This window comes from Thermobia domestica, chromosome 13, assembly GCF_964235325.1.
Source record: "Thermobia domestica chromosome 13, izTheDome1.hap1.1, whole genome shotgun sequence".
Classification (NCBI taxonomy): domain Eukaryota; kingdom Metazoa; phylum Arthropoda; class Insecta; order Zygentoma; family Lepismatidae; genus Thermobia; species Thermobia domestica.
Genome location: NC_137466.1, coordinates 190,492,035 through 190,515,394, shown reverse-complemented (window position 1 = coordinate 190,515,394; position 23,360 = coordinate 190,492,035). Strand labels below are relative to the sequence as shown.

Here is a 23,360-nt window from a genome sequence, read left to right as displayed (position 1 = left end):
TGTATGCAAGTTGAATTAGGAGCATTCTAAGGAGTGGAACTATACTAAAAACGGACGCTTTGACAATGAAACTGAGTGCATAGTTTGCAGCAGTATTTTTAGTATTGGACACAGTGATCGCACGGATACACAACACATCAAATCAGTGAAACATAGGAACAGACTGAGTGCACCAAGTTGCAGGAAGTATGTTAATAACTATTTTATAAAACAAGAATCAGATGAAGAAAGAAATGTCAGAGCTGCTGAGCTACCTAAGGCCTACCATACAATAAAACATCATCACAATTTGCAGTCAAATGATTAATCGCATCGAAGTTCAGTTCTGCCAGTACAAAGTAATCGGCCCTGACAATTGGTGTTTTAGCTCCATTTAATTTAAAAACTAACATTGAAGAGATAAATAAATCTCCCTTTTATGTCATTTCAATAGATGCGAGTAAGCTACCAAACTCTTTTCTTTTGTAATTCAGGTTTTTTTTTTTTTTTTTTTTTTTTTTTTTTTTTTTTTTTACATAAACGACGGGGTAAAGTCAGAGTTGCTTCCTTGCCCTGTGAAACGTCAGACGAGATATCTACTGTAGATTTCTGTTTGAGCTGTATTGATGAGTTTAAGTTAAATAAAAACAGTTGCATTGCGTTTTGTGGTGGCAATACAAACACAAATTTTGGTGGTTTGAATAGACAGTAAAAATGTAATGTGTTTACAAAACTGAAAGCGAATTTACATAGAAATATTGAAGGTGTGGGTTGTCCAGCACATGTCTTACATAACTGCGTACGATTAAGTTGTGACAGAAAGTATTGTTGTCAAGCTCTTCTCTTATTTTTCTGTATACGCAGTACGAACAGAGAGGCTAAAAGAATTTTGTGAAATAGTTGATATTGAATTTGAAACTATTTTGACACAAAACTCATTGGTTGTGTTTGAAGCCTACAGTAAGACGAATTTTAAAACTGTTTGATGCTTTGAAGGATTCTTTCTAAGCGAGGAGAAAGCTCCAAAGATTTTGCTTACGTTTTTAAACGGTAATCCTTTAAGTGAAGCATATCTATGGTTTATCCATAGATAGCCAGCTTAGTACTTTCCACCACGGAATTAAGAAAATTGAAGGAAGTGCAAGAAGTGTTATAGAGGTCAATGATGTATTGGAAGACATGCTTAAAGCTATGTCTAAAAGAAAAGAGGAATAGTTTTTATCATTTAATATAAAATCCGTTCTTAAAATGAATGAAATTACGTAACAAGACAAAATCAACTTCAACAATGAAGTTAAAAGTTTTATGAAACCTGCATTGAATATCTAAGGAAATGGAGTGTATTGTTCTCTACTTTTTCAACATTCAAATGGATGCTGTTGAAGGACATCCTCAATTGGAAACAGGTTGAAGATAGTGTTGCTTACTTCAAGGAGAAAGGTATTGAAATAAATGATTCTTTGTTTTTCCATCAAATGGCTTCGTTGAAGGATTTTGTTAGTAATAAAATATAGAGTGGAGCGAAGAAGATAAAAAAAAAAAAAAAATAACACTCCAGTTCTACGAGAAGTTTGTTTGTTTTTTTCAAAACCTAGGTCTGAACAGCGCTAAGGATAGAAGTCAGTGGAGAGCTTTTGTGAACGCGGCATTGAACCTACAGGTTCCATAGGCCATAGAGTTAGTTAGTTAGGTCTGAACAGCACTCTGAATTTTTAAAGATATGTCAATATGTATTTGGGGATCCCTGCCCATAATGGTAATACTGAAAGAATATTTTCACTCATGAACATTCAGTGGATAGACGAAAGAAACAGAATGGGAGATGGAGACCTTTTCTGCAGTTGTTCAAGTACTATACAATTTAGAAATGGAGTCTTGTAACTTTTATAACTTTGTATTAGAGAAGAAGGAAGTTTAAAAGATGGCTATGACAACAGCTAAGTATTCTCATGAATCTACCTAATGAAACAAACTCATGTTTTGCATTACATTATTCTCATGAATATACCTCATGTTTTTCATTTTAATAAATTTATAAATGTTTCATATGTTTTTAGTAATGTTCTCAAATATTTCATTTTTTGTTAGCTGCTGATAATTACTTGTTATCTAATTACCTCCACAACCTTTTCAATAGGTTTTAAAACGAAAAAGTGTAAATTTGACCTTTTTTGTGTGAGATACAAAAAGAGAGGAAGAACGGAGAGCCTAAAAAATATATTTAGAGGAGAAACCTATCCAGAAATAAAAGGTGTCCCGTTTTTTCTAGTTGGCGATTTGGTCACCCTACCTATTTGAGACATGAACCCAGGGGCGGACTGGCAACCATAGGGCCCACCCTGCTAAACTGAAATGAGGGCCCACTGTATAAAAATGTAAAAAATGTAGGCCTACTTGGCATTCTTCATATGTATTACATATAAAAGTCCATCTTCGAACCCATAAATAGTATCCCATATCATACAAAAGCAAAACATTAATTACAAAAAAATCTGAAGTAGGAACATCTTAATAGAAACTCATACAGTGTGTAATTGGCATTATCATTTTTTATTGTAAACACACACAATACCGGAATTGGTGCTTTCAGTTATTTATATAGTGCTATTGTTTTTTATGTAATGAATTTAAACCATTTATTTAAATAAATGAGTGTCAGGTTTTAGAAAACCCAAAATATACACATGTGCAATAAGTAAAAACTAATCTTAAGTCAACTTTGAAACACTAAATAATTAAAGCACTGACAGAAATAATGTAAGTTTCTTTCCTCATAAATCAGTTCTAATATCAAATTGGTTGAAATTTTCTGCTGAATTGCATACTGTAACCTAATATAATATAATATTAATATGAATGCCAGAAATGTATCCTAATATTAATATCTTCATTATGCCGAAACAGCGCATAAGAAAGTTGACCCGAGCCGACCCGTGGCTAGAGCAGCCCTGACCTTAGCGTAGGTGACAGTGTCTCAAGCAGGCTTGACTCGACCCCTGACCCATGAAAGCATGATCTGACCGGTTTGAAAGCACTACACGGCAGCAAACAGTTCAGTTAATTTCGTGTTCGCCTGTTAAAGTTTTGTAATTTCAAGTAAAAATAGCCATAAAAGATAAGCTACAATTGACTGAAATTACCCAAAGACGCGATGTATACATTATAATTTATAAACACCTTAGACAGAAAAACAAAAATATACCTGGCAACTGTCCTGCAGTACTCGAATGAGTCACATCGCGTTAATTTGTTTCTTGGGGCTTCAGAGATTTAAATAGCCTACGTCACTTTGGGTCAGATGCAACTTTTTGTAAATCACATCGTCGTTTGTGTTCTCGCATTTTAGCACCAATTTTATATTTTTTCTTTACAGTAATCTTACAATCACTCCTACCACCCATACTGACACAACCACATCTGTCTTCCACGACAAACGACACGTAACTGGTGTTCCAATAATTGAATTGCTGCTATCGGATTTGCTCTTCGATGTAATATAGAAATAAAACACGAGCCGAGGGCAGCAACTTCATAGTAATTGTTTGAGGTTTGTATAAGACAATCGTTGATAGTGGCGACTAATTTCTTTTCGCTTTACCGCACTGAAAAAAAATGAAGTCTGCTCCGATTTCTTTCTTCGAAGCTTGGTCTGAGGACAATGCAGTTCAAAAGCGTTCCGGCTCCATCTCCACTTTCCACAATAACAATATCTACGAAACTATTGTTTCTTTGAAACATCGCTACTCGCCGGCTTGTAAAAGGACCGGAGTAGGCAATGGTATCCAAATCCAATAACAGCCTGAAATCTACTGTGTTTCTTATATTTTAAAAAGTAGTACCGGTAGTTAACGTGCTCGTTTTTAACAGCTGCTGTATCACAAAGCCCGCAAAATTTTAGGGCCTGATTGTCTCATAGACGGAACCTTTTCAAGTCGATAAACGTGAAGAAGAATAAGGTCTGTTCATAAAAGTCTAACTTTACGTCTTTTTTATGCAAAACACAAATTTGCGGGAGTTACCCTGCCATATTTTTGATGCTGGTAGGTTTAATTGAGCACATTTTCTTAAAATTGGTGGATGGGGCCCACCTGTTTGGGGGGCCCACCCTGCATTTGCAGGGTAGCAGGGTGGGCCAGTCCGCCCCTGCATGAACCAATAGGACTTGAATCTCAGGTAAAGCTCCTTCATGGCTAAGCGGTTAGCGTACACGCCTTTGGTGCGGGAGACCCGGGTTCGATTCCCGGCAGGGGTTCATGTGGTTCACATTACACATTAATTAGTAGATCCTGTCTCATATAGCCTCGTTGCTGAAAGGGCGTTAAACTCATAATCAACTCAACTCCGCAATTCAATCTCAAGTAAACTTATCCTCGTCTAGAATCGAACCTAGCTCTGCCATTAGAATATACTGTACGTAATATTAATACAGTGAAACAAAATCGAAGAAATTGTCTTTTTCTTGTGGTCCAAGTATAACCGTTTGCTTCCCTTACCCCGCAAATACATCAGCAATAATTTTACACCCCCGCACGGAAGCAGTACACATTGGATTAGCATAAATTACGTCTCTAAAAACCACGGTTCCATTATTTAGAAGTATTTCCGCATAAATATTAAAACGAGAAACACACTACCTCGTGCGTGCGTTGGAATTTTCGACGTGAAACAAAAAAAAGAAAAAAAATCATTCTTTCGATCTTTAAAACAGATTAGAGGAAAGAATTTATTGTTATTACAGTGGGAGTATATGCACCGTGATTTTTCTCCCCCTCTTCCTACCTTTTTCGCGTCTGCTAGTAGTATAGTTATTCACAATGCACCTGTCGCACAAAACATACGATGTTGCTGCCATCTGGCGTTAGCTAGTTGAAATTCCGGAACAAGGAGAAAGAAAGAAGCGTGTGATCCGTGCCGTCTCGTGTTTTGTATGTTTGTAACTTTTGCGGGACGAATCCGAACAGCGAATAAAAAAAGTACAGGCATGCGCAATCGATAAACATTTTTTTAAATAGCGGTTTTAGATTTATTAATGTGCGTTTTTTAAAAGAAGTGTATGTCAAAGCTATGCATTAATAAAACTGAAACTAGCCGGTAAAATTCGTCTGTGTTTTTGTGTTTCTGTCGTTTACCTGTGTTGTGTGGTGTGTGTGTGACTTCCAACATTTTTTGTTTTTAAAAGACCTTACAAGGAGACAAACCTTTTTTACAAGAAATTTAGAATGGTAAGTATATGAGCATGATTTGTCAATTACAGTAAAATATTAACATTTCATTGAATCCTTGATTTTAGGTAAATTTTCTTGGCGGTACCATGGTACGTGTTCGGGATCTTGTGGCAGGGTTGTTGCTGATCATGCTGAAGGTGGCGTTTTCTTCGTCTGCCGTCAGTTCTTGAAGGTTGTTTTGTGGGAAACAATTGAAAGCGTGTTTCTGAGGCATTGGAGCGTTAGCCGATGCACGCGTTGCCATCTCAGGAATTAATTAGCTGTAAGTTGCAGTGTCATGTAATAAAATCTTAAATAAACAATGTATAACAATATTCGTCTGTTCCTAAAACGTATTTGTTACTTGTTCGCTTAAATACTTTCAGATTTCGTTCTCGGAAGAGTTAAATTAAATTTAAGACGTCGTTTTAAAGATATTTCAAATTTGTTACACATGCACCGTGTTTCAATTGTATATAAACGAGGGGGCGGATCCCCTGGATATGTGCTTTGCCACACGGAGAATTTGAGAAGCTAATATTTTTCATACAATATTATATAATTGTTTAGTTGTTTTTACTACATTTTTGTTCAGTTGCCGTGTAGCCTAAGCACTAGCATACGTCTTTGGTGTGTGTGTGGTCTTGTATTCGATTGTCGATGAGAATACAAAATTTTCGGAAGTGATTCAGCATCATGAGACAACCGAGAAGCTGCTTGAATTAATTCTTTTAATGGGAAACGCGTCTTGAGACGCGCTCTGAAGACGACACTAAATATAGGAAAAAGCATCTACAATCACGCGTAATAATAATTTAAAAAAAATCTGTTCGTCCTTGGGAAGTGCGTCTAAAGTCGCAGTTCTTTTTAGATCATCCAGATAAAAACACTTGGAATCGACATCGAACCATGGACAGTGACGATGCCATACAGGGACAAGAAGAGTGACTGGCTCCCGGTGGCTACGGCTGACCTCCAAACACGTTGTAATGTAGGCCAAGTAATATAAAACTATCCTTTTGGACACACAAAATATAGCTGTCCCCACAAGAAAATTCTCTGCCCCTGCACTTCTCCCCAAAATTAAAGCTGACGTCATAATTGACCAGACACCCTCCACACAAGAAATGGACGGTCTATCACTGAGCAACCGTGGTGTACCAAACCAATATTCGTTATTCGAGTAATTTATCAACCAATTAGTAGTTATTAGACTAATTTGTCAAATAATTGTTTTTCGAATAAATAATCAACTAATTAATCGTTGAGTAATTAATTAAATAATTGATCGTTATTCAAATAATTAAACGTTTGTTATTCTAATAATTAGGCTAATCAAACAGTTGTTCGTTATCCTAATAATTTTATTTGTTATTCGAACAATTAGGCTAATCAAATAATAGTTCGAATAATTAATCAGATTATTGCTTCTTATTCAAATAATTAATCAAATAACATTATTCAAATAACTAATCAACCAATTAGTGTTATTCGAAAAATTAATCAAATAAATGTTTGTTATTGAAATAATCAATTAAGGAAATGTTGTTTTCCGGATAATTACTTGAACAATTATTTTTTTTTTCATGTCGATTATTCAAATAAAGATTCCAATATTTACTGGAAAATTCGAATAACGTGTATATATATATATATATATATATATATATATATATATATATATATTCGAATTTCTGAACGTTACAATAATCACGTTAAAATATTTGAAACAACTAAAATTAACCATCCATTTCGTTAATCTTATTTGCTAAACTGGATGCACATAATTGCGAATTTATTACTGTGCTATTCTATAATGTAGTGTTTGAGTTCAATCTTATTTTTCTTCTTCTTTTTTCATTTATATTCATGTAAACGCAAAGTCAAACAAATAAACGACCATAAACAATTTTTGTTTTCTTATGAATAGGGCTACCCATTCTTCCTACCCAGTGGTGGATCCAGGATATGATTAAGGGAGGGGCTAAACCATAGTTTGCCGCTTTATCCAGTGTAAAACAGGATTGAAGTCCATTTTATCCAGTGTATACTTGAGGGTCAAGGAGGGCTATAGCCCCTATAGCCTCCTTGGATCCGCCCTTGTCCCTACCACAGAACAACATGCTGATGCCATTATCATACAAACCATCTCATGGAGATAGCAATCACTCTATTACAAAGAGATTCTGAATTCTTGTACTGTTTACCAAAGAAACCATATATGGCTTTTGGTGCGAGCGGTCCCGGGTTCGATTCCCGGTGGGGACACTTGGTTGAAAAAGTGTAAAAGTATTTTGAGACCAATCATCTTGAGTGAGGTTTTCCTCATTTACACCTGGTGAATGCTGGGATGGTAACTAACATAACGTCCTAGGCCGCTTTCTTCCTACTCGATTCCTGTTTCATATAGCCTCGCTGCTGAAAAGAGACATTAAATTCAAAATCAACTCAACTCTTCCTCTCCAATTCCACCGTGCATGATGACCACTGAGGGACATTATCAGGGTTAAAAAAAAAAACTTTAAAAAAGCCCAACCTACCTCGGCTTATATGGGTTTTTTACGGGTATTACCGGGTTGAATTGGTTGTTTTCGAAATATTTCAATGTCTTTCGGGTAAAAATGTTAAAATATGATTTATATTTCAAGATTATCATTGTCACAACTTGCAACAATTTTCTATTCACTGCTGTTTTGAAAAAAAGGGCCGCCATTTTGAAATTTTACATTAGATCACCGAGAAAATCTATACAGCAAATTTGGAATATCTCGTGCTTCTACTCTCAAAATTTCAACTTAAAAGTCCGAAAACTGTACTTTTTAGCGTGGATAACAGTTATTTTGAAAAATGACCACCATTTTGAAATTTTACGTTGGATTTCTGCCAAAATATGTACAGATAATTTAGAGTATCTCGTGTTTTTACTCTGAAAATTTTAACTTCAAAGACCGAAAATTGCGCTTTGTAGCGTGGATAACAGCTATTTTGAAAAAAAAAGTGCATCATTTTGAAATTTTACGTTGGTATGCCGCCAAAATCTATACAGGAAATTTAGAGTGTCTCGTGCTTGTACCCTGAAAATTTAATCTTAAAAGACCGAAAGTGGTACCCTGTAGTATGTGTGGTACACCAGGAGCGGATAGACTCCAAGTAAGGGGGGAGACGGTCAGAGCTGATGAAGGTGAAATATTCGTCTAATGATCTAAAGGACAAATGAACAAGTATGGATCGAATCATCCCAGAAGCCTCAGTGACATTCGCCAAATATTTTGTTGAAGTTCAGTTCCGATACTTTGTGCGTTCAATTACGGGAATTTCTTGAGCACTTGTTACAAGACGGTTCTTGCCAGGAAATTAATTTAAACCAATTAAAGATATAATTCATATTTTATAAAGTAAGTGTTTCAAAATGTCTTAAATGAAATTAAATATTTTCCAGCGTAAAATAAATGGTTTTATTGTTGAAGTATTCACTTCCGATGTTTTGTGCGTTCAATTGTGGGAATTTCCCAAGTACTACTTTCACGACGGTTTTTTTCCTCGAAAATGCAGCTTTCTTTACTGTACAGCGTGGTCCGGAAGTGGGCGTACCCCGAATTGGTGTTTTCTGACGGTTTTAGGATGTTAATGGCCATTCTTACCTAGAGATGCTTAATGAGTGGTTGGTGCCTCAACTGGAAGAGAATGGTATCAAAGACACTGTTGTGATACAGCAGGATGGAGCACCAGCGCACTTCGCGATTCACATGTGCACTTACCTGAATCAGACATTTCATGGCCGCTGGATTGGAAGAGGTTATGCATCTTCACCAGCCCCCTTTGCCTGGCCTTCAAGAAGTCCCGACCTGACGACACCACACAATGCTCTCTGGGGTTTCATAAAGCAACAAGTAAGAAACACTCTATATCACACAACACAAGAATTACGAGCAGCTGTGGAACACGGCTTCACCCTCGTGACTCCGGAGTATCTCCCCAAAACATCTGCGAGAACTTGGCGCAGAATTCAGCTGTGTTATTACATGGATGGAGATCATATCGATGTTTATGACTCTTAAGACTTCAAGGTAACTGTGTACAGACATTCTACCATAACTAACACTATACTGTTGAAACTAAAGAGGGGTACACCCACTTTCGAACCACCCTGTACATCGAAACTTTATCTAGTACGGAATTTTGAATTGAGCTCTTGAAATAGAAAGCGTTACGTAGTCTTTGGAACTCCGAACATTAAGCTTTTAAATTTGACAATTTTTTTACGCTATTGCTAGTGTTGATTCTACAGAATGCTTATTTGAAGAGTAGCAACAAATAACTGAACTATACTGTTGTTGGAAAAAGCAAATTTTACTGAAGAATACTTGTGTTACCATCAAAGGTAATAAAAAATAATACTAATATTTTTACTAATATACTACACATTTATTGGCAGTATTGGCACCTATGGCATTAAACCCGTCAAACATATGAGGGATAACGTCCCTCGGCGTCGCCAAGTTGGCGAGCACACTATTCACAGAAAGTATTTTTAAAAATATAAAATTGCATATTTCACCTCAAACAGACTATAAGCATAATTCATACATTAATTTGCTCTATAATTATCTCAAGCTAAGGTAAAGTTTCTTATTCATTCAGAACTTTATAAAGGTCTTATGTTGAAAGGTGTTCTATACCTTAACACGAAAGCATCTAATTCGCCCAAGGAAAGACCAAAATCTGATAAAAATCGCTTTCAATGTGATCAACTTAGTTGTATCAAGAATATACTAAAAAAAAAAAAAAAAAAAAAAAAAAAAAAAAAAAAAAAAAAAAAAAAAAAGTTCAAAAACCCAGATGGGTTTTAAAGTGATTTCTTTCGGGTTGGGCCCACTTGGGTAAACTCTGAACATTATCCCTCACAATTGAAGGGCTAATATGGCTATATATGCCGAAAACGCAGAAATCTAATTCCTAATCCTAATCCAAAGAAGCTACATTCTTAACAGAAGCCATGGATATATTTGAAATTAATATAAAATAATACAGTATTAATAAACAAATTTACTATGAGTAAATAAAGACTATGAGAGCTGTGTGTTCAGTTTTACAATACAACGCGATTAATAATAGGAATTGTTCAGAGGCGGTTCGCGAGGGAAGTCACATAGGCACAAAAAGTTTTATCGCTTCATTCTAAGACAGTTACTGACCTACTAGGTGTTGTATATAATATTTAGTGCTTACTTTGTACGTTAGATAAATTTTCTTCCCTTAGTTTGAAGCGTAACCTTGGATGTTTACTGGTATGACTTCCCTCACGAGCCGCCTCTGGAATAATTGTTTAAAGTAGTGCGGTGTCTGGATTTTAACCCCCTTTTGAGTAAGATATTATATAAAAATAAGTTAAAAAAAATGAAAGGATTAGCATTTCTTTGCATTGAACAGTCCTTGGTTACGAAGCTGGAGAGTTGCAAAGAAGGTCTATGAAGTGACCCATTTAATACTACTGTTATATCTATGTAATGACGTTTTTAAAGAAAAGGTTTAGAGGCATGGTGGCTCAGTGGTAGATTGCTTACTTCTGCTGCATGGGGTCCCTGGTTCGATCCCCGACCAATTAAGTTTGTAGTGGACAACATCATGTCTGTGGGTTTTCTCGGGGTACTTCATTTCCTTCCACTTTCTCATTCCACCAATTCTTCCATCATCATTCACGTGCTTTAGACATCGTTTCTCTTAGCCTAAAGGCCATAAACGCGGGACGTTAAACGGAAAGATTTCATTTCATTTAATTTTTCTTCGGCTTTCGGCGGCAAATGCTGTTTTTCCTTTCTTTAATTACACAATAACTTCAATTTCTGTTTCTGATTTCGTAAGCATATAAATGCAGAGACTCAAGAAAGTATTCAACTGCTGATAGTCGCAGCATAAATATGTGATAACAGAGCAGAGACAAACGAAATAAATTCAAACAAAAGGCAAATGGTGAGTCTACGCAAACCTGTTCATAGAGGAGAAACTGAAAAGAAGCTATTAGTTCCTGTATTTTTAAAGCAGGGCATAACCTTTGAAACCATCTCAAGTGTGACGTCAGAAAACTTAGGCATTGGAACTCATCAAAATATACCCACAGCCACAGTAGAGAAATTTCTTAGTTTGTTCGGAATGCAAGTGTGCTGGAACAATGTAGACCGGTGTCTGTTGGTGTGTGACTAGGTATCAATTTGAAGGTGCATCAGGTAGGAAAATGGGACGAGAAAGTAATGAAACAACTGAAAAGGAAAGAAAAATAGCGATGTGCTGTAACTAACAGGGCAAACTGTAAAGAAATAAGCGAAATACTAAACAGGCCGATCGACATCACTGTAAAAAATTTCAAAGGTAAATTTACAAAAAAATGGTGGCAATCTGTTTGCCAAGCCTCTATGTAAATCAATTTACACCTAAAATTGCTAATATGAAAAGCTGTAAAATTACATTTTTATCAATAAAAATATCATAATTTCTTATAACTTTACTGAAAATTTGTAAAAGAACCGAACAAATTTTGTAATTTAATGTAAGGAAATGTATATCAACTTACAAAACGAAGGGTGAATGATTTTACATTGATATTTGGCAATTTAATTATATTTTTTTCTTCACTGTACTCAAGACCATCACCGTAAGACGGGATTACTTTGCACATCAGGGGTTACTTTGCACAAAATATGAAAAGAGTTGCACAGTCCTCTGTCGGTAAAACCATGAACTGTAAAGAGAAACTTTCAACTGCCACCGTAAGATAGAACTCGTACTTTGTATACCGTATTTTGGCTATAATATTGGCGGTTAACTTCAGCTATGATTACTGGGAGGGTTTGTTGTTGTAGAGATATGGAAAGCAGTCACTGCAAAAGGCGACAAAATTTTAAAGATATCACCTACAAGAATTTCCGTCGAAGTTAAGTCAGTTCCGTAGAATACTACTGTGTATAACGAATTTTTTTTTAGTTTTACGTCGCACGCTTATGTCGGCTAGACTAAAAGAGACGGTGATGATGAGTAATGAATGAAATGGTGGAATGAAGAAAGTGGGAGGAAACGGGAGAACCCCGAGAAAATCCACGCACACGGTGTTTGTCCACCACAAAGTTCATATTTTGAAACAATAGTTGAAATTGAAGTGTGAAACGTTTTGAAGTCATAAAAAAGATAAAACTGGGAGAAGGCGGTTTCAGCCTCGAATCGGAGTTGGACCTCTTAGATAGGAAATTACTACTGCTGGTACCTTGTGCCTTCTAATTTTAGGTAAATTTCCCACTTAGGTAGATGCCGGAATGAATTTCTTGTTGGAAAATAAATTACGAACAGTGGTGGATCCAGAAAATTAGTTTGAGAGGGGCTTCATTCAGAAAAGCTTATATTTTTTTTTTCATTTTTTTAAACACTAGTTTTTTATTTGAGGAGGGGGGGGGTTGAAGCTTATACGCATAGGAATGACTAACATTAGATAAAAAGAAATCATACAATTTTGGTGGGTTTCAGCCTGAAAGTCCCAAATCCCGTAAATGTTCCACTGATTACATTTGGGATGGTATTCTCGGACATAAAAAGCAACCAAGGCAAATCAGTTCACGGGGATTTTTTTTTTTTTTTTTCTGTTTCTGAGTTGACATTTTTGTGGGGCATATGCTAAACCATCAGAATGTGGTTCCTGTGCCGGTACCAGAAAATACATAATTTTCTTTACAAATATCGATAATTCAAACTAAGTACTGGTATCAGTACCATCATTCTAATATCAATATTTGTAGATTGCATTTAGTTTTGTGTAGGAATTGAAATGTATAAATACTGAAGGGAAAATATTGCACAGAAACATTATGTTCGTATGTTGAACATGCTTTTTTGTATGCCGTGCAAAGTATCCTCATCTAAGGGGTAACTTTGTATCAAAGTTTATATTTTAATAACTATGGTCATACTAAATGTTTATTAATGTACTTGCACAAATGTTTTCCTTATTTATAAACTATTATATGTTTAAAATACAGTGTTCTAAATCATTACGTTTGTAAGTTACAAGAGATTTCCCTTAAAATTCAGTAATTCTGGTGCAAAGGAACCCCGTACCGTCTTACGGTACAGATACAAAAAACAGATATGAAAAGCAAAGGAAGAAGTGGCCACTGGCAGTCATGATCTCGGTTAAAAAAAAAAAAAAAAAAAAAAAAAAAAACGCGAATGCTACAAACAGTAAAGGAAAAAAAGAAATCGTGGTGCTCCAAAAATTAGAGATGAAGTGGCAAGAGAAAGAGGCAACTATGTGAATCCACAGACAGTAAGAAATGTACTTCGTGAAACCATATATGTGTAAAACAGCTGGCTTATGCAAAAGAACATACAAAGAACACTCATAACTGAATTTTGGCAGAAGATTGTATTCACCAATGAAATCACATTTCATCTATTTAAGTCTGATAGCCGCATTGTATGTGGAGACAAAAGAACTGTGAACTAGATGTAAAACATCTAACAGTGACAGGAAAATAGTGTGAGGGATCAACAATAGTGTAGGGGTGTATGAGTGCTAATGGTGTTGGGGATTTGTGTTTTATTGATGCTACGGTACCATTTATCACACGTACTACATTAACATTTTAAAGGCTCATCTGCCCAATATTACTAAATTAATGTGACTCACCAATGACTATATCTTCAGTCAGGACAATGACCCAAAACATACAGAGTCTGAACATCTAAGTATGGTTATTGTAGAACTATGGTACACCACGCTAGATGCCAACACCTCCCTCAAGCACCTGACATTATTCCCATCAAGAAAATGTGTCATATTCTTGAAGAACGAACTCGCAAATACGATACCTCCAATAAAAATGACGCAAAGCAGGTTTTTGTTGGAAGAATGATCATTAGCCAACAAACAACAGAAACCTTGGTTAAATCAATTTCACAATGATTAAATGGAGCACTAAAAGAAAAGGCGGTTCAACCAGGTACTAAGATTATCCACTCCTGACATTTTATGAACAAAATTTGCACTTTAATACATTTTTGAGCGTGATTTACGCACCTTGTTTCTTGTTTAAGTTTATATACATGTAAAAGTTTTATTTTATTTTTATCTGTTGCTCTATATACTTTAACGTTAGTACTACACCTAGCTGAACACATTTTTGAGTTACTGTATTTGTAAGTGATGTGTTTCACTTGCAACTGTTCTCCTATATACTTTAACATCAGTGTTACACTTAGTTGAATACTTTTTGGAGTCACTATGTATGTAGTGTTGTGTTCCAAATACAGCTTGAACGAAACGAACCCTTGGGTGGGATTGGACTCCTGCATCGCTCAGCGTCGCCCCATACCATTCCCCAGAATTCAAACGTTTCTTTTTCTTTCGTTCTTTCTGTTCGCCAGCGTCCTTGCGGCAGTATTCTTTCCGGTTCCTTCATTCTTGAAAAAAAAAAGAGGGAAGAAAAAAAAAATGAATCAAGGCAGGCAGCGTGGTAGGTGATTGGAATTTCCGTTTTTTTTCTTAAACTAGTGATACTTGGTAAAAGGGATGGGGAAGGAATGTGCGGGAAATTAGGTTGTGCAGTGCCGGGCTTTCGTTTCATTCAACAGTCTCCAATGTTACCAACACCTTTCGCAGTTTTTTCCTAAATTAAAAATAAAAAAAAAAAAAAAAACGAATGATGAGAGGCAATTGCCTATTTTTTGTGTTAAATAAAACTTTTTTTTTTAATTTAACCACTACCCTTATATCTAATATTACTCCTTTAAGAAGTTCTATTTTTTTTAAAACATGAAAGTATTATAATTAGTGACAGTGGGGCTACTGTCAGTTGCAAGGTCAGTGGTCTAGTAACCTTGAGTGGTCTTATTCACCCGGTTCGAAAGAACCAGTTGTTAAAATATTGTGAGTTCGCAGAACCGTTTGTTATAGGCCTACCCAGACATAACAGTAAATTTTACCCAGTTATACCCAGGAACAGTAAATTTTAGTTAACTTTCTGTTTTTTGAAATTCTTACAGCTATAGGATTAAACATATGATCTCTCAGAACAAGGTATAAGCGTTTTTTAATCTCAAATTCTTAGATATCAAGAATGAGAACTGGGATCACATAAGTGTAGTGGTGAGGGTTATTTATATTTGAAACGCATACATACTATTATCAACAATTGTTCATCCATTGCTGGATTAAGGTCTTTCCAATACTTTTTTACAGCCATTTATCTTGGATAATTCATTTCCAAGATATTTGCAGTGCTACCTAATTTCATCAGCACACCTTGTATTAAGACGTTGTGTAGATCTCTGTTGTTAACCAGTTGAACCGGTTGTTAAAAAATTAGAATAACATCACTGTGTGAGGTAAATCCATTCTAATTGTAACAAATGTCCTCATTCGCCATTAAAAGTTTTTGGCTTGGAATAAGGTTCATACAGATTATGAGTTGTCCCCATTCTGATTGTATCAGACTGTCATTCGCTATTGAAACTTTTAGGATTGAAATGGGATTCATGTCAATTGTAAGGTATTCTCATTATATGAATCTACTTTATATACCATTAAGTCTAATAGGATTGGAATGGGGCTCATGCCAATTAAGTTATTCTAATTACGATTGCAACAAACTCATTCGCTATCAGAACTTTTAGAATTGGAAGTGGTCTCATTACAATTGTGAGTTAATTGTTCCTATTCTGATCGTATGAAACTTCCTCAACACCATTAAAAGTTTTTGGATTGGAATAAGGTTCATACAATTTATGAGTTGTCCCCATTCTGATTGTATCAAACTTGTGTCATTCGCTATTGAAACTATTAAGATTGAAATGGGATTTATGTCAATTGTAAGATATTCTCATTACATCAAGCGCTCTCATTTGCCATTAAATCTCATAAGACTGAAATGGACCTCATGCCAATTGAGTTATTCCCATTACGATTGCATCAAACTCACTCATTCCCCATCAGAACTTTTAGAATTGGCATTGGTCGTATGCCAATTGTGAATTGTTCTCATTCTGATTGTACGAAACTTCCTTATTTACCATTAAAACTTTCAGAATTGATATGGAACTCATGCGATTGTGAGTTGTTCCCATTCTGGTTGTACGAAACTTCCTTATTCACCATTAAAACTTTCAGGATTGGTATGGAACTCATGCGACTGTGACTTGTTCCCATTCTGATTGTACGAAACTTCCTTATTCACCATTAAAACTTTCAGGATTGGTATGGAACTCATGCGACTGTGACTTGTTCCCATTCTGATTGTACGAAACTTCCTTATTCACCATTAAAACTTTCAGGATTGGTATGGAACTCATGCCGATTGTGAGTTGTTCCCATTCTTATTTTTGCTACTCTTCTTTGTTAAGTACTAGATTTTACTCTTAAATTTTCTATCCAGCGGCCCTGATATTCTTAATCTTTATCTTCTCCATAACAACTTTCCTTCGTCTTCAAAATGTTCTACAAATGTGAATAATGTATCCATTGCTCTTTTGTATGCTTAGATATCACAGTACAACCTTCTCATTATGATAACGGTAGTCATTGTTATAATGGAAAGCAAATAATGACATCTATTAAGTATCATAAATTATAATTATATAATGATAACAGCAAGTTACATTTTTTAAAAAAAGACGTCTATATAGAAATTAGATTAACAGTTGGAAATACTGTTGGTTGGATGTAGTAATAGTAATATAAAAATGACCATGGCGTGACTTTGATTTCGCTCATTTGAGAGCTGGAATGCATGGTCATAGGTGTCAGAAAAGGGTCACTTCCAACGAAGGGTTTGTTGTAGACTGGTTCTTTGGTAGTACTAATAGTAGCAGTAGTATTACAACACAACCTCCTATCGATACACATACACTCATATATACGAGCGTTATATATATATATATATATAGTCAAATAAAAAAAAAAGTCGAAATTACATTGTGAGAGACGAGATCCAGTTTGATTCAGTAACATGCGAAGCGTTCATTACGACGACTATTGATGGAAGTGGGCAGAAGGATAGCTCCCCAGGGTAAAATCTAGAGCAGCTGTCATGGGAGACCTTCCTGAATTGAAATTGGTTTACTATTTATGGGGGGAGACGTAAATTTAAGTGGCTACCTTGTCTTGCTCTGAAGATGAAAATGCAGTAAATGATCGAATGATCCTTCTGTGCTAAAAAAAATCTCTGAACTCGCAGTACATTCAGTAATTTGTGTTTCTGAAAACAAAAGTTCAGTTTCTAATCTACTCATTTTTTTTTCCTGTTTTGATTGCATTTTACAGCGGTCTTTTTTTCTTTTAATTGCTAAAAATAAAATATAGTACTAAACATTTTACAACATAATTTTTTTAGAATTAACGTAATGCTGTAGAAAAGTAAAAGATAAAAGTTTTGCAATATGCCTCTCCACATCTTGCAAAATGCTAGAGAAATAAAGAGATAGCATTAAAAATTTTCAACGTAATTTTTTTTTTTTTTTTTAGAAATATAAAATAAAAGATAAAGTTAAATTTTTACAACGTAACATATCACATAGGGGGCACGGTGGCTCAAAGTTACTTCTGATACGTGGGGTCCCGGTTCAATCGCCGTCCAAGTAAGTTTGTAGTGACAACATAATGTCCGTGGGTTTTCTTGGGATACTCCTTTTTCCTCCCACTTTTCATTCCACCAATTCTTCCATTATCATTCCTTTGCTTTAATCATAGTTTCCCTTAGCCGAAATCATGGGACTTTAAACTGAAAGATTTCATTTAATTGTCCACATATTACAATTTACAAATTTTTATGAAAATAAAAGATAATGTAAAAAAAACTTATCTTAGAAGTTTTTACAATTTACTAAATGCTATAAAAAATACAAAAAATAACATTACAATTTTACAATATAACTTTTTAGAACTTATAAAAGGTTATAGTAAAATCTTACAATGTAAACTTTTACAACTCACTAAACATAAAAAAGTAACAAAGATTTTGTTAAAAGAAAAAAAATTACAATTTACAAAATGCTACAAAATAAAAAATAACATGAAAAATGTTTTCTACGTAACTTTTTAGAACATAATAATTTATAAGTTATGAAAATAAAACACAAAATGCTACAAAATAAAGTTTTACAATGTATCTATCTATTAAAATGCTACAATACCAACAAAAGCGCCTGAGCCCCAACCTATATAACCTTTGATTTACGGTTATTTGTGATTACACGTTTAACAGAAACAAATATTTTAAACTATGAGTACTTTAAATAAATTATTTAAGTAGACCTTTTTCATATAAAGTTTATTTTTTTTAAATTATTGTTCAAAGCCTTTGTATTTTAATAAGAGTTTTCCAAAATCAATGCAAATGAATTGTGCTGCCATCTTCGGAGTTCTTTTAAACTATACGTTTGTGGGTGTTTATATCTTTGTGGCCAATTCTTTCGACAATGAGATCTCGGAAACTACAGGCTCTACAAAGTTCACGTTTTCACTGATCGATTGCAAATTTTGCATAGATTGTCCAGTTCTAATTGAATATTTAAAAAAAATGGCAATTTATTTCTTTATTACATTTTTACGGGTACACTGGAAGTATTGAGATAAGGAAAAAAAAAAAACTAAAGCATCATATCCTACGCATTATACATTCCAACACCACATAATTGAATGTAGGGGTTGCATACCTCTCAGGTGTTTGTTTCATTGCCAAATAATAATAAAAAAGGAAGGATTTTTCATAACCATTTCTCCAGTCTAAGATGGATCTTGAAAATTTCTTTTAACAAAATCTTTTTTATTTTCGGAGTGTCTTGCCCAATGAACATCATACACATGTATAACTGACATTATAATTAATTGTGTTTGTAATGTATTTGCTTATTACATACTGCATGCAAGAAGAAAGAAAACACTGATCATACATGAATTAAATACTCCAACTGGAAGTAGGCTCAAATCTTGCAAACGGTGCAAGATGTTGAAAAAGTAATCGAAAAAATCTCCCCTTTATGGTATCTCTTGCCGATTTTTATCAAGACGTCTTTCACTTGTGTCTGTAAATGAACATGTACAGATGTTGCGAAAGAGATTCATGCTCATATGTGAATGATGCGATATGTAGAGAGCGCAAGTTAAGCTGGCAAAATACTATAAAAATGAAAGGCGTCTTAAAAGCTTTTCAATGTATTTTTTTAAAAGTACTTACAAAATGCTATAAATACAAAATATAATCTTAATATTTTGTATCATACATTTTTAGAGCTTACAAAAATGAATCGAACTCAGAACCTCCCAACGTGCAAAACTGTGGAACACAGCCTTTGTTGGCGACCCGAGCTCTACCACCAAATATCCCTAAGACGATGGACTATTTACTTACCCCACTAGTTACTGAGAAATAAAATATTACATGCAAACTAAACTGATCCTATACCTGACCAAACTCGGCCAGCAAATATAGTAGCAAGTTTTATTTCTTAGTTGATGGGCTAATTGTCCACCATATTTCGTTCAGATCTGGCCAGTAGTTACCAAAAAATACTAGGTAATGCAATAATTGCAAACTTGGAGCGAAGCGATGGATCTTAATGGCTTATTCATAGATTTTTTTAGTGCAGCAGTTGTTTCCGTAAACAAACACGACATGCAAATAGCTGAATTTCGCATACCAGCGAAACGCGTAATAGCCAGGATCCAGAATATTCTGACAGGGGGTGCACCAATTACTGCCAGTATATTTGAATTAAATAGGATTTTTTTTTAAAAATGTGTGGTGTCAATAAGGAATTGCCCTGAAACGCTCAGGTCTGGTCTCGAGAATCGAACCCACGACTTTCCGAATGCAACCTCTTCAAAGTGACATATGACAATTTAACACTCCTGGTGTATAGTATTTTAAAGAAGGTCGCAAGTGGCATGCAGAAAAAAAAATCCTTCCTTTTGGCTTCTGGTTTCTTCCCTACTTGAGAAATGTTATATTGGTTTGCTTGGTGAATCCTTTTCCTTCAACCTTCAGAAAATCTGCTTTTGCTAAACCCCGCTTTCTTTCAGGCCGCAAACGAAAACATGACGGCAGAAATTTTTGTAAACTTGCTATTTTCACTCCTAGCTTCTCATTTTAGATAGTGTATATTTACAACGAAGGGGAGTGTACGTACACCGGTGCACACCCCTAAATCCAGTCTTAGGCTTCGCCCTATTCCTAATGCTGAAAATTCTATTCTTCATTGTTTAGAATACCACACCACCTACAGGCAAGCCGAATGTACAGGGTGGCCCAAAAGTATGTATACAGCCCGGTACTGATAAACTCATTGCTTTTTCTATAATTTCTTATTGTTATCCATCAGATAGACTTCGTTTCTTTATTATTTTTCTTAAAGTCTTTTTACTTATATCTTAAGCTCGGAACAGCCGTAGCAAATAAACCCATAAGCTAGAATGTTATATTTGAACAATGGAGGGGTGATTATCTACTTTTGGGCCACCCTGTATCCCTGTCCGAGCTCGGCCACCAAATATATTATTTCTTATTCGATGGGCTACTTGCCCACAAAAACTTGATTCAGATCCTGCAAGTAGTTACCGAGAAATATAGTACCACATACATACACCTACATTCACTCACATACCTGAAGTGATACTACAAGCTTCCATATGCTTACATTGGCAACTATACTTCCGCCGCTGTTACTTCCAGCCTGGCCAAACGAACTCGTTTATTCTCGATGACCTGGAAACACGTGAAGTTAATGCTGTGTTGCAATTTAGCGCACATCTCTAAACTGCTCCAGCTGTATGGCTGTAGCTTATTGGCTTGACGTGGCAACAGCGCGCTATCTGACGCTGCCGCAGCGTTACGTGATTGGAGGACATTTTATACAGCGACATGATTATATTGACAAAGTGCTTTTAAAACTTGGTGGTAAAATTCTTGATGAGTTGATTTTGAGTTTAACATCCTTTCAGCAGCGAGGGTATATGAGACGGGACCTACTGATTAACATGAAATCCGAACCACGTAAGTTACTGCCGGGAATGAATCCGGGTTTTCCACGCCAAAGACACGTACGCTAACCGTTTAGCCACGAAGTAGCTCTGGTAAAATTCTTGTTTATACACAATTGTCTTTGACAGTCGTATTAAATACAAAATGAACACAAATTCATATAGTCAAATAGATGCACTTAGCAGCTATATGTAAAAATCATCTCTTTGAAAATGAGAAATAACTAGAAGAAATCAAAACAGAAGAGGAGAAAAGTATTAATTTCAAAATGCTTCGCACTATTGTTTTATCCTTCTATATCAGCCATTTCCAATTGGATGCTCTCTGACGTCACAGTTTCCTACTCCCCTTCTGGATAGACCAGACTGAGAGGGGAAGGAATCGACAGGCAACCTGAACTTGAGAAAATACAGTGATGACAGGCAAACAAGGACATCGATAGCGGATTCGATGGTTCTCCAGCCATACTGCTCGTGGATCCATGGCGACGTGTACACTGGCAACATTGGCTTGTTTCTTTCACCTACCTATATATCATATCTTCCCGTCCTTTTCTCTTTCTGTTTCTCTCTGCTTTTGTCAAACTGTAATAGCGCGCTCGTATGACTTCATTGCCTAATTGGAAATGACTGTTTCTAAAATACAGGAATGTACACCAGTTAATATGTTGTAACATAGATATCTCTTTCATCTATTTTTTGAAATTTCCCTCCCTTAATAGGATTAAAATAAGATGAAAGGGGAAGAAATAACAATTTTAATGCTGTCTAAAATACTGTATGTCAGTATAATAATATAGTTGCACTTTTGATACACTTGTAAGAATACGTATATACGCAGACATCAGTTATTCAACAGTAAGAATACGTATATACGCAGACATCAATTATTCAACAGTGTGCTTTATTTAAGTATAAAAGTAAATAAAGTCTCTGTAGATTAGATTATGTGTCTACAGGAACCATCTTACTATTTGATATTTAACCAATCTAATCTGTGCAAACCTAACCTTCTAGAGTCCATCCATTAGTTAATTAGTTATATTTTGAATGAAATAGTTTCTAAAAGATAGGATACAAGAGCGAAAATGAAAATGAAATGAAATTTTTGAGTTTTACGTCCTACGGTTATACCGTCTAGGCTAAAGGAGACCGTAGTGATGATATATGAATGAAATGGTGGAAAGAAGAAAGTGGGAGGAAACGGAACAATCCCGAGAAAACCCACGCACACGATATTTTTCCACCACAAAGCTCACTTGGTGCGAGCAGGGATCGAACCAAGGACCCATGCACCAGAAGTGAACGCTCTATCACTTTTTTAAAGTTAATTGATTCACCGAACGTGTCTCATTAACTTGCTTAACTACTTATTACCAGGTTTTTACTTATTTTACTCACTTAACTGGTTTTTCTATTAACCTAGAATGACAGGGACACGAACACAGAAACATCGAGGACAGTTAAATTCCAAAGGCTCTCCAACCGGGAATCGAACCCTGGACCCTGTACACCAAAAGGCACACGTGCTAGACACTAGACCAACGGGGAGGGCTAATTAAAATATACTGTGATAATGAGAAATGAATGAAATGGTGGAACTAATGAAGTGGGAGGAAACGGAAAACCCCGATGAAACCCACGCACACGGTGTTTGTTCACTACAAAGTTCACTTGGCGCGAGCTGAGATCGAGCCAGAGACCCCATGCACAAGAGGTGAACGCTCTATCACTGAGCCACCGCGGCCTCAAGGTACAAGAGCGCTGCAGCAAAATGCACATCTAATAATTCTCAACAATCTAATAGCTTGGTATCAGTGGCAAAGGAAAACCAGAAATATTTTTTTTAAAAATTTGGAGGAAATCAAATGTATTGAGTTAGTGTAATTAACCTAATTAATCAGTGAGCTTAATTACTTTAAGTCAATTTAGATAGTTTAGTGAACTAAATAGTTTCGTTAGTTAACTTAGTTTGTTTAGTTAGTTTAATTACCTAATTGATGTAGCTAGTTAATTATTTCCCTCTTTGTACTAGATTAATAAATTAAATCTAATTTAAAAAAAATGATTACCAACGTGTTAATAATTGTACTATTTACATGCAGGGGTAAAAGTGGATCTTGAAAGGTGGGGGGACGGTAGGTAGCGGCATGACACCACAT

The 23,360-nt window shown here is 35.4% G+C and overlaps 1 protein-coding gene across 1 annotated transcript in view; it reads left to right on the top strand.

The window, feature by feature from the left end:
* Window positions 1-4,828: 4,828 nt before the first annotated feature.
* Window positions 4,829-23,360, top strand: part of LOC145668877 (uncharacterized) — a 215,976-nt gene continuing 197,444 nt past the window's right edge. Inside the window, exon 1 of the mRNA XM_081737133.1 lies at window positions 4,829-5,201. The gene's annotated coding sequence lies outside the window, so the exon portion shown is untranslated. The remainder of the gene's footprint in view (window positions 5,202-23,360) is intronic.